This window comes from Balaenoptera acutorostrata, chromosome 3 (assembly GCF_949987535.1).
Source record: "Balaenoptera acutorostrata chromosome 3, mBalAcu1.1, whole genome shotgun sequence".
Lineage (NCBI taxonomy): Eukaryota > Metazoa > Chordata > Mammalia > Artiodactyla > Balaenopteridae > Balaenoptera > Balaenoptera acutorostrata.
In genome coordinates this window covers 94,954,183-94,969,274 of record NC_080066.1, presented here as the reverse complement: position 1 = coordinate 94,969,274, position 15,092 = coordinate 94,954,183, and positions in this window count along the sequence as shown.

Here is a 15,092-nt window from a genome sequence, read left to right as displayed (position 1 = left end):
CAGAACACTCTTTGACATAAATTGCAGCAATATCTTTTTGGATCCAACTCTTAGAGTAATGAAAATAAAAACAAAAATAAACAAATGGGACCTAATTAAACTTAAAAGCTTTTGCACAGCAAAGGAAATCATAAACAAAACACAAAGATGACCCACAGAATGGGAGAAAATATTTACAAATGATGCAACCAACAAGGGATTAATCGCCAAAATATACAAACAGCTCATACAGCTCAATATCAAACAAACAAACAACCCAATCAAAAAATGGGGAGATCTAAAGACATTTCTCCAAAGAAGATATACAGATGGCCAAAAAGCACATGAAAAAGATACTCAGCACTGCTAATTATTAGAGAAATGCAAATCAAAACTGCAATGAGGTATCACCTCACACCAGTCAGAAGGGCCATCATATAGGTCTACAAGCAACAAATGCTGGAAAAGGTGTGGAGAAAAGGAAACCCTCCTACACTGTTGGTAGGAATGTAAACTGGTATAGCCACTATGGAGAACAGTATGGAGGTTCCTTAAAAAACTAAAAATAGAGCTACCATATGATCCAGCAATCCCACTCCTGGGCATGTATCCAGAAAAAAGCATAATTTGAAAAGATAATGCACCCCTATGTTCACTGCAGCACTATTTACAATAGCTAAGGCTTGGAAACAACCTAAATGTCCGTTGACAGATGAATGGATAAAGAAGATGTGGTACATATATACAATGGAATATTAGCCATAATGACATTTTCTCTGGCTTATTCCCATGCCTACATTCTTGGAGCCCTTAAGAATTTTTGATGAAATTTAGGTGAAAACTCGAATTTGAAAAAATTCATGCACCCCAATTGTCATAGCAGCACTATTTACAGTAGCCAAGACATGGAAGCAACCTAAGTGTCCATCGACAGGTGAATGGATAAAGAAGATGTGGTATACATACACAATGGAATACGACTCAGTCATAGAAAAGAATGAAATAATGGCATTTGCAGCAACATGGATGGAACTAGAGATTGTCATAGTAAGTGAAGTAAGTCAGACAAAGACAAATATCATATGATATCACTTATATGTGGAATCTTTAAAAATGATGCAAATGAATTTATTTACAAAACAGAAGCAGAATCACAGACTTAGAAAACAAACTTATGGTTACCAAAGGGGAAAGGTGGTGGGGAGGGATAACTGAATCATTTTGCTATACACCTGAAACTAACACAAAATTGTAAATCAACTATACTCCAATATAAAATTTTTAAAAATTTTCTTTACAAAAGCATTTACCAAAGGAATTTAAGTTTACCCCAAACCAAACCCAGAGTTAGTTCACAATAACTGGCAATTTTCAATTCCTCTAGCCATTGGCAACCTATTCCTTACACAGCCCTCCAGAGGCTTGGGGACTGGAAAATAAGATGATATGAGTTATAAAAATGAAAAGAAATCTAAATTCACAGAGAAAGATTCACAGAGGAGGCATTCCTTTTTTTGGAAACTTGGAATATGGGTTGGTACTTATTGATTACTGCAACACCAATTTACAGTATTCTGTGCTATTTAAAAGTGGTGTACAAATATATTTATTGGTGTAAGATGTTATTTCAGAGGTCATCTAGCACCTGTGCTTAGCCTTTTGGGCCTGTAACCCCTCCTCATTTCCCTGCCTACCCCTTCCCGGACCCTCTCACCACAGTCCCTCCTAAGCCCTCTTTAGGACTCAGCAGAAACAGACTTGCTCAGATCAAAAGAAGCATCTGTGAAAGAGCCAAGAATTCAGACCACGCTCTCTCACATACATACATATACACAGTCTTTCACACACCATTTAGGTTCCAGAACAAGGAGCCCATGTTTCCATGGGGTGGCAGCTGTGCATCTGGCCCAAGTTCAAAGAGCCAACTGTGAATAATTAGGGAGGAAACTCTGCACACCCACCAGCGGGAGCCTTGCCAGCATGGGTCCATCACCCCCACAGCCTTCAGGAGGCTGAGCAGAGAGGGTGCTGAGTTGTGAGGAGGGACAGGAGAGGCTGAAGAATGAGGAGGAGGAAACAAAAGGAGGATGCATCAGAAAGTACTGGTACAGACATAATGTTGGATAAAAGAAGCCAGACACAGAACAGTACATGCTGCATGATTCCATGTGTCGGATCGAACAGACAAAATTAGTTTATGGTGATGGAAGTTAAAATGTGGTTACCTTTTGCTGGGGTAATGTTCTGTGTCTTGATCAAGGTGGTAGTTACTCCAGATGTACACTTATGTAAATATGTATCCAGCTGTACGTCTATGATCTTGCACCTTACTGTGTAAGTTATACCCAATACAAACGTTAAAAAAAAAATAACTAGGAGTTTACAACCGGGGGTGAGGGCAGAGAGCTAACAAGTAAATTGATTGATGGTTCATACTCCTGGAAAAGCTCAGGTACCTCTAAGGGTAAAAATGTAGATAAACCTGAAAATAGGTTGACTGGTTTGAAGCTGGTAGAAGAATCCTAGTTCCACAGATAAACTGCCCAACCCCAGCAAAAGATTAAAGATTTACTCTCTGGAGAGGAGGAAGATTCAAGGACAACAGGCTCATCTGGGAACAGGTAGATTGAGGGAGAGTCCAGGTACTGAAATGTGAGTCTCCAACCCCAGGCATCCTTCCCCACTCAGCCCTAAGAATGCTGGCAGCCAACCTTACACCTCCCCTGCCACCACCATTGCCACGACCACCAGGCAAGAGAACAGAGATTCCCTTCCAGGGAAATGGGCCAAGAAAAAAGAAAAAAACTTCCAATACTACAGGTAAGCATTGTACTACACAGTTCCAGGTCCCTGTCTGATCAACTTACAGTGAAGCCCCCACTCAACCAGGTCAGACTATACACACCAGGCTTCCAGAGATCCCTTTATTGCTTTGCTTTTAAATGTGAACAAACAGCTGGGGATTCCCAACATGTGAAGAAATCCTCTAGCATGATGACTAAAGATGACCAATTACAAACCAAATAAAGAGACACAGAGGAAACAGAGATGAAACAGATAGCAGGAGAAAACTTGTTTTTAAAACTGTAATTAATATCTTAAAGATGATGCATCTATGTAATAAAAAATGAGATACCATGAAATGGAACATTCAGAAAATATAAAGAGTTCCTGTATGTTAAAAATATGATGGCAAAAATAACTGAAATTAATATTAGTCAGTAAAGTTGAGGAAATCTCCCTAGAAGCCAAACAGAAATACAAAGAAATGGAAATGAGATTTAAGATAAGAAAATTTGGAGAAGCATGCCAGTATCTTCCTATTAGGAGTTCTAGGAACAAATAACAAAACAATTAGAGAAATTATTAAAGAAATAATACCAGAAAATGTTGCAGAACTGGAAGAGTCTCCAGATTAAAAGGGTTCACTGAATACATAGGACAATCAACAAACAAACAAACAAACAAAAAAGACCCTCACCAAAGCACATTATCATGAAATTTCAGAAACCTGGAAATAAAAATACTGGAAGAAACACAAAAAAGTCACACACAAAGGACTGGAAATCATAATGGAATTGAACTTAATAGCAACACTGGAGGTTAGAAGACAAGGGGAAAATGTCTTGAAAATTCAGACAGAAAATGATTTCAAATGTAGAATTTTATTCCCAAACTGTTACTCAAAAGTGAGAGTAGAGAGCTTCCCTGGTGGCTCAGTGGTTAAGAATCCACCTGCCAATGCAGGGGACACAGGTTCAAGCCCTGGTCCTGGAAGATCCCACATGCCACGGAGCAACTAAGCCCCTGCGCCACAACTACTAAGCCTGTGCTCTAGAGCCCGTGCTCCACAACAAGAGAAGCCACCCCAACGAGAAGCCCATGCACCACAAAAAAGAGTAGCCCCTCTCGCCGCAACTAGAGAAAGCCCACGCACAGCAACAAAGACCCAATGCAGCCAAAAATAATAAATAAATAAAATAAATGAATTTTTTAAAAAGTGAGAGTAGAATATAAGCATCTGCAGAAATGCAAGATCTCAAATGTTTTTCACCTATCTCAGCTATTGGCGCAGTGCTTTCTAAACTTTAACGTGCATGGGAATCACCTGGGGATCTTGTTAAAATGCAGATTCTGATTCAGTAGGTCTGTTGTGGGGCCTGAAATTTAGCATCTCTAACAAGTTCTCAGGTGATGCCAATGCTACTGGTTTATGGACCATACTTTGGGAAGTAAGTGTCCCATCAAAATGAAAAAACAAACCAAGATAGAGGAAGGAAGAGGATCCAGGAAATTAAGGATCCAACATAAAAGTCAAAGGGAATATCCAGAAAGACGCTGAAGGGAAATTCCAGGACATTAACTGAAGGGCAACCAGTCCGAATTGGGACATCAAGGAAGTATCAAAAGGAGGAGGAGGTTGTAAAGGAGAAAATAATGAAACTGATGATGACCTGACATATTGAGAGAAGACTTATGCTGCTGGTGGAGAGTTTGAGGACAAATTAGTGACAGTAACATAGAAAACTAAGCAAATGAAAAAGTGAGGCAAGCATTACCTCCAAAGAAAACTAAAACTTAAGAATAAAAGAAATGTAATCATATACTGCATAATCACAATACTGTAAACAATAATTATTGACCAAAAATTATAACAATATTGGGAAGTTGATGGAAGGTAGGGTAAAAGAACTGAGCCCTCATCTTCCATGGTAGGAAGTCATAAAAAATCAAGAAATAATAGTATAAGCAGGTTGTTTAGGAATATGGAGGTAAATACCTAAAGAAACAGCTAATAGAGTTCAAAGCAGTTGCCTGCTGAGTAGGTAGGAGTGGGGTAGGGAATTAATGCTTTTTCATTATAAGCTTTGTAAAACTATTTGATTTTTTAAAAACTAAGTACATGGATAACTTTGATCAAAATAAAAATAAAGACAATTGTTTGAAAACATGGACACATTGTCATTAGTAAACCGCTTACAATACACATCACAACTTATTGCCACTCCCCAGTGTCTCAGGACTCACTGCTGCAAAGCACAGCTCAGAGGCAATTCATTCTCTTTAGATGCTCAGTTCCAGGAGAGGCCACATGGGCAGGAGATATTTGTGGGTACAGCGATAGCAAGCTCCAGACATGGTTTTGAAACTTCCTGACATCCAAAAATACACCCAACAGGTTCCTCAATAAGGTAACACTATGCTGTGCCTACTATTTCCAAAAGAGAAGCTTTTACCTCCTGGGTTTCCTATTTCAATAAGTAGCAGCAGTGTCCACCCAGCTGCCCAACAGATTAGGCAGGATTTTTTTCAGTTGCAAGTATGAGAAACTAAACTCCAACTGGCTTAAGCAGAAAAGCAATTCATGAGCCCCAGGAAGCCCATGGGAAGCACTGGGAAAAGCCAAGTTTCCAATCCTACCTTCAATATTCACCATTGTGCAACTTGGACAAGATACTTAAATCACTTATAAAATGGGGGTGATAATAGTATTGTTGTGAATATGAAATGAGTTAACATTTTAAAGTACTTTGGATAGTACCTGGTGCAGAGCTAATGCTCAATAGATATTAGCTATTACTATTATAAGCTATTATGCAGGAATCACAACAAATCTGGAGGACAAATAAAAATATTCATCCTGGACATATTGAAGTGTAACTGCAGAACACCAAAGATAAAGAACAAAAGATAAAAGCCCTCAGGAAAGAGAGATAAGTTGCCTACAACTAGGCAATTAGGCTGGAGTGGGCTTTTCGATAGCAGTAATAGAAGCCAGAAGAAAGTAAAATATCTTCAAACTGCTGAGAGAAAAAACTGCCAAATGAGAATTTTAACTCAGCCTAACTATTATTTGAGACTCAGTATTAAATGAAGAACTCATCAGATCAGAATCAACTGAACCACCAACAATCCTTACTAAGCTCGTCAAAAGATTTACTCCAGGAAGAAGGAAAAAGAACGAAGGATGAAATGCAAGAAGCATTGCTGGGAAAATAAGTTAGTAAACATATGGTAAACCAAAATATTGACTATAAAAATAATAATCATGATGATGACTAATGCAGGGAATAAAAAAGAAGTAAAACACAGAACAATGACAAGTGAAATAGGAAGATGTGACTGGAGCTAAAACATTCTGAGGACCTTGGTATTGTTCTGGAGGAGAGTAAAGAAATTAATTAACTTTAAACTTTGTGAATTTAAGTAAACAGGTTAAAATTTGGGGATACCTACAAAAAGAACAGAAATAGAGCATATAGGGCTTCCCTGGTGGCACAGTGGTTGAGAGTCTGCTTGCCAATGCAGGGGACACGGGTTCGAGCCCTGGTCTGGGAAGATCCCACATGCCGTGGAGCAACTGGGCCCGTGAGCCACAACTACTGAGCCTGCGCGTCTGGAGCCTGTGCTCCGCAAAAACAGAGGCCGCAATAGTGAGAGGCCTGTGCACCGCGATGAAGAGTGGCCCCCGCTTGCTGCAACTAGAGAAAGCCCTTGCACAGAAACAAAGACCCAACACAGCTAAAAATAAATAAATAAATAAATAATAAAAATAAAGGAATTCCTTTAAAAAAAAAAAAAAAGAAATAGAGCATATAAACCCCAAAACAATAGAGAGGGAGAAAAAAAAGAATCAAAAAGAATTCAGGAAAACTTAGAAAAAGAAGAGTGAATAGAAGGCACAAAATAAGATAGCAGTAATGGATCCAAATATTTCAAAAATCATGATAAATATTAATGAACTAAATTCATCAATTTAAAAGCATAAATTTACTTTTCTGTATGATTGAAGTTTATCACAATAAAATATTTTTAAAAGGGAGAGTGTCAGTCTAGAGTTTCTTAAAAAACCACCTATGGCTGTTTTCAAGGGTACACTGAAAACATAACACAAAAAATTTGAAAATAAGAGACTAGAGAAAGCTACACCAGGCAAACACTAATCATAAGAAAACTGGTGTACATATAGACAAAAGAGACTTTAACGTAAAAGTCACTAGGGATAAAGATAATTGCTGTGTAAAGATAAAAGGAATAATTCACCAGGAAGATATGACAGTTTGAAACTTGCATGTACCTAAGTAACATGCCTGAAAATATTCTAAGCAAAACTTGACAAAATTTCAAGGATATTGATAAATCCACAATCACATCTCTCTCACTAATAGGTAAGTAAAATACACAAAATATTATTAAGAATATAGAAGATTTGAGGGCTTCCCTGGTGGCACAGTGGTTAAGAATCCGCCTGCCAATGCAGGGGACACGGGTTCAAGCCCTGGTCCGGGAAGATCCCACATGCCGCGGAGCAACTAAGCCCGTGAGCCACAACTACTGAGCCCACGTGCCACAACTAATGAAGCCCACACACCTACAGCCTGTGCTCCGCAACAAGAGAAGCTACCGCAATGAGAAGCCCATGCACCATGACGAAGAGTAGCCCCCACTTGCCACAACTGGAGAAAGCCCATGCGCAGCAACGAAGACCCAATGCAGCCAATTATAATAAATAAATAAATTAATTAAATAAATTTTTTAAAAAATGCACAGACTCTTTAAAAAAAAAGAATATAGAAGATTTGAATAACAAAGTTAACAAGCTTTATCTACTGGACATATATAGACCCCTACATCCACTACATTTAAGGAATGTATGTTCTTCTGAAGCACAATGGAAAATTTACAAACACTGATCATGAATGAGGCTTTATGGTAAGTCTCAAAATTTTAAAGACATAGTGTAACAGAGAAAAACAAACCTGACTTCATACTGGATCTATTTCTTTAGCTCTAGCTGCCTGTATTTAGTCATGCTGGCTCTGCATCTTTGTAAAAGAATGTTGCCTATAGCCTGAAATACACGATAGCCCTTTCTCAAGGCTCTGCCTCCCAGGCTTGACCTTTAAACACTTTTCATTAATATAGAGATAAAAATTTGCAGAGCATGCCTTTAAAAATCTATGATTTGGGCTTCCCTGGTGGCGCAGTGGTTAAGAATCCACCTGCCAATGCAGGAGACATGGGTTGGAGCACAGGTCCGAGAAGATCCCACATGCCTCCGAGCAACTAAGCCTGTGAGCCACAACTACTGAGCCCGCCCTCTAGAGCCTTTGAGCCACAGCTACTGAAGCCCGTGTGCCTAGAGCCCGTGCTCCACAACAAGAGAAGCCACCGCAAGGAAGAGAAGCCCCCGCTCGCCGCAACTAGAGAAAGCCCGCGCACAGCAACGAAGACCCAATGCAGCCAAAAATAAATAAATAAATCTATTTTTAAAAAATCTATGATTTGAAAATTATATATAAAAAAAACCCACATTCCCAAATGGAAACATAGAGTAAACTTATTTTAAAAAACCTTACTTTTTAGAACAGAAAAACTGTGAATACAATACAGAGTGTTCATATACCATGTGCCCAGTGTTCCCTGTTATCAACAGCTCACATTTGTGCAGTACATTTGTTACAATTAATTAGCAATGTTGATACATTATTATTAACAAAATCCATACTTTATTCAGACTTCCTTGATTTTTACCTAATGTCTTTTTTCTGTTCCAAGATTTCATCTGAGATACCACATTACATTTAATAGTCATGTCTCCTTAGCCTCCTCTTGGCTGTGACAGTTTCTCAGACTTTCCTTGGTTTTGACGACCCTGACAGTTTTGAGGAGTACTGGTCAGGTATTTTGTAGAATGTCCCTCTATTGAGATCTGCCTGATGTTTTTCTTGTGATTAGACTAGGGTTATGGCTTTTGGGGAGAAACATTGCATAGGCAAAGTACCACTTTCCTCACATCACATGAAGGGTTAATTCTATCAAGGTGCCTCATCATTGCTGCTGTTGACCTTGATCACCTTGCTGAGATAATGTTTGTCTATCTTCTCTATTGTAATTTACTTTATTCCCACTTTTCATACTGTCCTTTTTGGAACTAAGTCACTAAGCATAGCCCACACTTAAGAAGTGGGAGTTATATTCCATCTCCTTTAGAGGGGAGTATCTATATAAATCATTTGGAATTCTTCTGCATTGAAGATTGATTTGCCTCTCTCTCTCACTGACTTATTTATTCAATCATTTATTTACACCTGTGTGAACTTATGGATATTTATTTATGCTTTGGGTTATAAATACTATGTTAGTTGTTTTGTTGCTCAAATGTATATGTATATGTAATATATATTAAAAATATTACATATGTATATATAAACCTGTGTGTATATAATATATATTATATATTAATATATATTAATCCATGTATGTACACATATCCATAATTATTTCTACATGTATCTATCAGTATCTATATTAAGTTAAACATAAGTTCATACTCATAGAGTCTCTAGCTCTAACCCAAGTACCTTGTACTTCATTCTTGTCATCTGGGATTTTTTTTTAAATGAATTAATAATTAAAAATCTAACAACAACAAAAATAAAACTCAAGACCCAGATTGTTTGATGGCAAGTCTTATCAAGAATTCAAGGAATAGACACAATTTTAAAAGTGCATTTGAAAGGCAGCAAGAAAGACCAAAAAACAAAAAAAACCCAAAAAACAGGAAAGACGTTCCTAGATAGAAAGACTCCATATCTAAAGATGTCAATTCTTTCCAAAAATAATCTATACATTTAATGACATTCCAGATGAAATCCCAGAAGGGTTTTCAATGAAATTTGACAAGCTGAATCTAAAATATATAGAGAGAAGGTCAAAAAACAATAATAGCCAAGACAATTCTAAAGAAGAACAGGAAGGGGATTTGCTTTACTATAAATTAATTATAGCTGAGTCTTGGTGCAGGAGTAGACAACTGGACAAATACAACAGATTATGGAGCCCAGAAACAGATCCACACATATTTGGAAAATTGTTAGATGAGAAAATTGGCAGTGTAGATCAGAGGGGAGAGAACTATCCATTAAATGGTGCTGGCAAAAACATAATTTAGGTCTTATATTTAAAAGTAAAGAGTTTGATATTTACAACATCAGAATGAAAAGGGATTTCTTAAACAAGAAACAAAAACCACAGACCATAAAGGAAAACAATCATATACTCAATTACATTAAAATGTAATTAAAATACAAAACTACTTTTTAATAAAAGACACATTCCAAAGTTGAAAAAATAAGCTACAGACTGAGGGAAGATATTTGCAATATATTTAGCCAAAAAGGTATTGGAATCAAAAAGTATCTTTATACGGGGGCTTCCCTGGTGGCACAGTGGTTAAGAATCTGCCTGCCAATGCAGGGGACACAGGTTCAAGCCCTGGTCCGGGAAGATCCCACATGCCACGGAGCAACTAGGCCCGTGCGCCACAACTACTGAGCCCATGTGCCACAACTACTGAAGCCTGCACGCCTAGAGCCTGTGCTCCGCAACAAGAGAAGCCACCGCAATGAGAAGCCCACGCACTGCAATGAAAAGTAGCCCTTGCTCACCGCAACTAGAGAAAGCCTGCACACAGCAACAAAGACCCAACACAGCCAAAAATAAAAAAACAAATTAATTAATTAATTATTAAAAAAAAGTATCTTTATACATTAACAAATCAGTCAGAAAAAAACAAAGAACTGAATAGAGAAAATGGGCAGAGTATATAAACAGGCACATCACAGAAGAGCAAACGAGAATAGCCAAGAAACACACAAAAAATACGTTCAACTTCACTAGTATTCAGGGAAATGCAAATTAAATTCACAGTGAGATACTACTTCGTACACATCAGATTTGCAAACATTCAAAAATCCTACAAGATTTTTAAATGATGAAGTAAATTAAGCATTTTTCCTTCTCCCCTTGGAAGTCTTCCAAAAGCAACATGAGAAAATAATAACAGAAACACAAACTCCACCTCTGATGAAACTAAAAGACATTTGAATCCTAACCCACGAAATATCTGGAAGGACTGCCAAAAGCAATGAAGATCAAGCAGTAGGGGCAGGTAGAGAAGCAAGGATGCAGGCGATGCCTGAGCTCAGAGACAGTTCAGAGTGTACATACCAAGGTGCAGACACACCCTGAATCGCAGAGCCAGAATAAGGAATGGGGTGCATGGGCTTGTGGCAGGAACTTCCCTGGGATTGGTTTAGTTATGAGAAATATAGGAGGTAGGGCTGATTGATGAATCCCAGAGACAAGCCCCTTGAACACGAAGCTGAGTATTCCAACACCTGAGCAGACCCACAGCTGCCTATCTCCTTTGGCTGCATAATGGTGAAGTAAAGGAACACATGCTCACTACCCTAAGACATAAAGATGGTTCCTGTTGGGGCACTAGTTGCTCAGGCCTCTCCTTGAGCCTTGAGATTAACTTTCGGTAAATAGTTTGTATCTGTTATTAGGGTTCCCCAGAGAAACAGAACTAATAGGTTGTGTGTGTATATATATATATATATATATAAAGTGAGTTATTATAAGGAATTGGCTCATGCAATTACGGAGGCTGGCAAGTCCACAAACTGCAGAGTGGAGACCCAAGAGAGCCAATGATGCTCATGAAGTCTGAGGCAGCTGGCTGAAGAATTCCCTCTCACTTGTGGAAGCCAGTCTCTTTGTTCCAGCCAGGCCTTCAACTGATTGGATGAGGCCCACCCACATTATGAAGGACAATCTGCTTTACTCAAATTTAAATGCTAATCTCATCCAAAAACACTCTCCAAGTTGACACATAAAATTAACCGTCACAGTGTCTAGGGTTTGGTTCCTTAGAAGCAGAGCCTGAGGCAGGGATTTGGATGCACTTGTTTTATAGAGGAAATCCTCTCAGGAGACTGGCAGTGAGGGGAATCAGGGCAGGAAAAGTAGCTAAACAAAAATGTGCTCTAAGCTGCAGTCTAGCTTCAGGCCGATCCTTTGGAGACCTCTGCAGCACAAATGACACCAGATTGTTTCCATTTTGAAGCAAGGGGCCTGGTTCTCTGAACTTCTGTGTCTGTTGGGTGTTGACTGTGGGCTACCCCAGAGTTGGGGGTATGAGTGAGAACATCACTTCCTTGGGTGTGTGGTTAATTTTATGCGTTAACTTGGTCGGGCTGTGGTGCCCACTTGTTTGGTCAAATGCTAGTTTAGATGTTGATATGAAGATATTTTGTAGATGTAACTAATTTATAATCAGTTGACTTTGGATAAAGGAGTATTGTGGGTGGGCCTCATTCAATCAGTTGAAGAGCAAAAACTGAGTTTTCCCAAAGAAGCAGGAATTCTGCCCAAGACTGGAACATCAACTCTTGCCTGAGTTTCCAGCCTAATGGCCTCTCTACAAATTTCAGACTTGTCACACCCCACAATCACATGTGCCAATTCCCAGCTCCCCTCCTCCTGCCGCCCTCTCCAACTGGTTTTGTTTCTCTGGAGAAGCCTCACTGACACAGCAGGTAAGGGGGCTTTTATTCAGCCAAAGGTAAATCTCTGGAGGAGTTACCTGTGAGCCATTAGCAACTAACCATTCCAGCAGCTGGAGGATGGGTGCACTGGTCTGATAAAGAGAATCTGGGTAGGGCACCAATAGCATCCACTACAGTCCATCTCCTGCACCACTCAGATCCACTTGCTTCCCACATTAAATTCACTCAATCCAGGAACAGCTTTTCCAGGATTCTGGTCGGTCACAATTTCTGGGGACACATACAAGAGAAGAGTTAGTGGAATACAGCTTGTGCTGCTACAATTGGTCCCAAATCTGTAGCTGATACTGTCATCTTCCCCCTCCACCCCCCATTCTAGGTTCTCCTCCCCCTGAGCCAGCAGTTTTGTTGGTCCAAGCAGCTCTCATGGTGGGGTGTCCCAGACCCTCATCCCTGAGGGATCTGGAGTTCGGGTTACCACGCTATTATCAGACCATGGTTGCTATAATTGCCCATTTTACAGTTAAAACTTTGTGTGAGAAAATCAAGGATCATCTGATGCCAAACATAATCCTCCTTGCTCTCGTTCTATAGCAACAGCTCTAGGTCCTGATGATCAGAACCAATTACCCCTACCAGTATGGTAAGTAATTCCTTTCTTTGCCTGCTGCTCTATCAGCATGAGGAGCCCAAAGTGACAAGGCAGCAGCCATAGTTTTAAGTTTAGTGTGACTCACTGTGTCCCCATATAGAAGCTCCCTGGCCTGGGAGAGCTGGGAAGAGCAGCCCAGGGAGGGGTGTGGCTGTACCCAGCACAGATTGGGTTAAATCTCCAGCCCTTAGAGGGACAGAGTGTGGCCCTCAAAGTCTCTGGCAGCCTCCTTCACCCCTAACCCCTGCTGTATCAGGGAGTCTTGAGGTCCGCAGCATGGTACTGTGGTCCCATGGGTACAACAAGTGGTCAAAGTCTTTCTCCTGGGACACCATGTGGGAAAAAGAACAATGTGAGGAGAAGTCAAAAGAGTTTACTGCCCTGGACACCTGCCTCGGGGAGAAGAGGAGGAGGTTAGGAGCAAGTCACAGAAGCCCCCCACGAGGCCTCCAGGTTGGGCACAGGCTGGCCTTCATGTTTGGAACTGGAAATACCTGGGGGCTGGTCCCCACCTGAGAATCCAAGGGGTCCATTGCTGTTTATCTTCCTTCCCCAGGAGTAAGGAGAACGTCATTGGTTCTATGGTCCATCATTATAACCATTCACTGACACCCACTCTTAACCCACTGGCCCATCTCTTGCTTCATTACACTCACTGGGGAACACTCAATCCTGGTGGAATCCAACTCTTGGACCACTTGGCACCTGCACTCACTTTAACCCCATGACCAGGAGCCTCAAGTGGGTCCCTGTGTTGCCCAGCAGCCCTAGTCCATGTCCTTAGTCCATTCCCCTCTGCCACTCCAATAACTTGGTCATACTTTCTCCACCATCCATAAATCTCCTCCAAACTCTCAGCTGATGACCTTGATTCCTATTCCTAATTGCTTCTGTTACCTATACTGTCTCCAATTTTTCTCCTCTTGTTTTCTTGAACCAGTCAGGTTTCTCTCCCGCTGCTCTACCAAACTGCTCTTGTCAAGACCCCCAGTCAAAGCCCATGGCGAGTCCAGGGATGAGTTCTCAGTCCTCACCTTACTTGACGTCTCAGCAGCATGTGACACAGGTGATGGTGTTCTCCTCCTTGAAATGCTTCCTTCCCCTGGCTTCCTGGACAGCACACTAACCTGGTATTTCTCCTCCTGCACCACCCACTCTTTCTCAGTCACCTTTGCTGCTTCTTCCCACCTTCCTGACCTCTCCAGACCTACATCAGTCCACACAGCAAACAGGTTCCAGAAGAGTCCTGGATGCCCAGCGTACTCTCCGGCTGCTGTTTTTCCCACCCACCCTATTCCTGCAGCCTTGGGCTCCTCCCAGCCCATAGTAGGGTACCTGCACAGGGGTGATGTCCTCTGGGGCAGCTGGAAACATCAGGACCTCAGGCTGGCGCAGGCTATGGCAGCAAGTCCCTGGCCATGCTGTCCCGCAGTGAAAGGGGATCTTGGGTCCTGGGGCCCCACGCTGCCTCTCCCCCCTGAATTCCCTAGGGTCAGCCTGAGCCCCTGGCAAGCCTTCTTTGGGAGTTCTGATGGGAAGCTGCTTGTCCAGACACAGCTCAGGACTAGATTCCCAAAACCGGGCATAGTCTGGGAGTGAGAGAAGGAGCCTCCAGATAGTGGCACTGTCACATGCAGACCCCATCACATGCAGGCCCCTCCGTAGCCAGCATATGGGGCATCAGGGGGGACCTGAGAAAGCAGCCTGCCTGCAGTAGTTCTTGCTCAGAGGAAGGCACAGATCAGGAAAGGGGGGTGCAAAGGAGGCATCTAGGCTAAGGTCATCAGGGGCTTCCACTGAGTGTGAGATTTTGCAGGTACCCCTGGGAGCCACATGCCAGCCTGGTGAGGGCAGGGAAAGGGGCTTGTGTGAAGGCTGTGGCCTCAGCTGTTGGTCCCAGCAGGTAGTGCAAGAATGTCATGTCTGAGGAAGGCCAGGTGGTCTCTTAAGCTTGTACTTCCCACCCCTTCACGTTACAGTACTCCTATGCCGCCACGTCACTGACCTGAATCACTAGGGTAAATGGACAAGTCTGCAGGGAGCTGGAGGAGGATGGCCAAGAGGGCTCCAAATGCCCCAGGCCCTTCCAGGCACCTTGAGGGCTG